The following is a 252-nucleotide window of genomic DNA, read 5'->3' on the forward strand; positions in this document are numbered from 1 at the left end:
TTGAAGTCTATCAAAGGTTTCTCAAGCCTAATCCAGATGTACTGTATGTACGTTATCTAGCAGTGTGCTAAAGTGCAGCTGTACAGTTCAAATGATCTCCCTATCTGTAATCTGGAAAGCAGCTCCTTGGCATGAAAGGCGGGGTGGACTACTTATTATGTGCAAGGTCACCTTAGCATGTCACTAACCCCAACAAGAAACAGGATCAGACAGACGCTAGACACTGAGCAAAGAAGCGTTGTTTGGAGGAAG

This window comes from Genypterus blacodes, unplaced genomic scaffold (genome assembly GCF_046128005.1).
Source record: "Genypterus blacodes isolate CSIRO-AG114 ecotype Tasmania unplaced genomic scaffold, CSIRO-AGI_Gbla_v1 ptg000156l_1, whole genome shotgun sequence".
Lineage (NCBI taxonomy): Eukaryota > Metazoa > Chordata > Actinopteri > Ophidiiformes > Ophidiidae > Genypterus > Genypterus blacodes.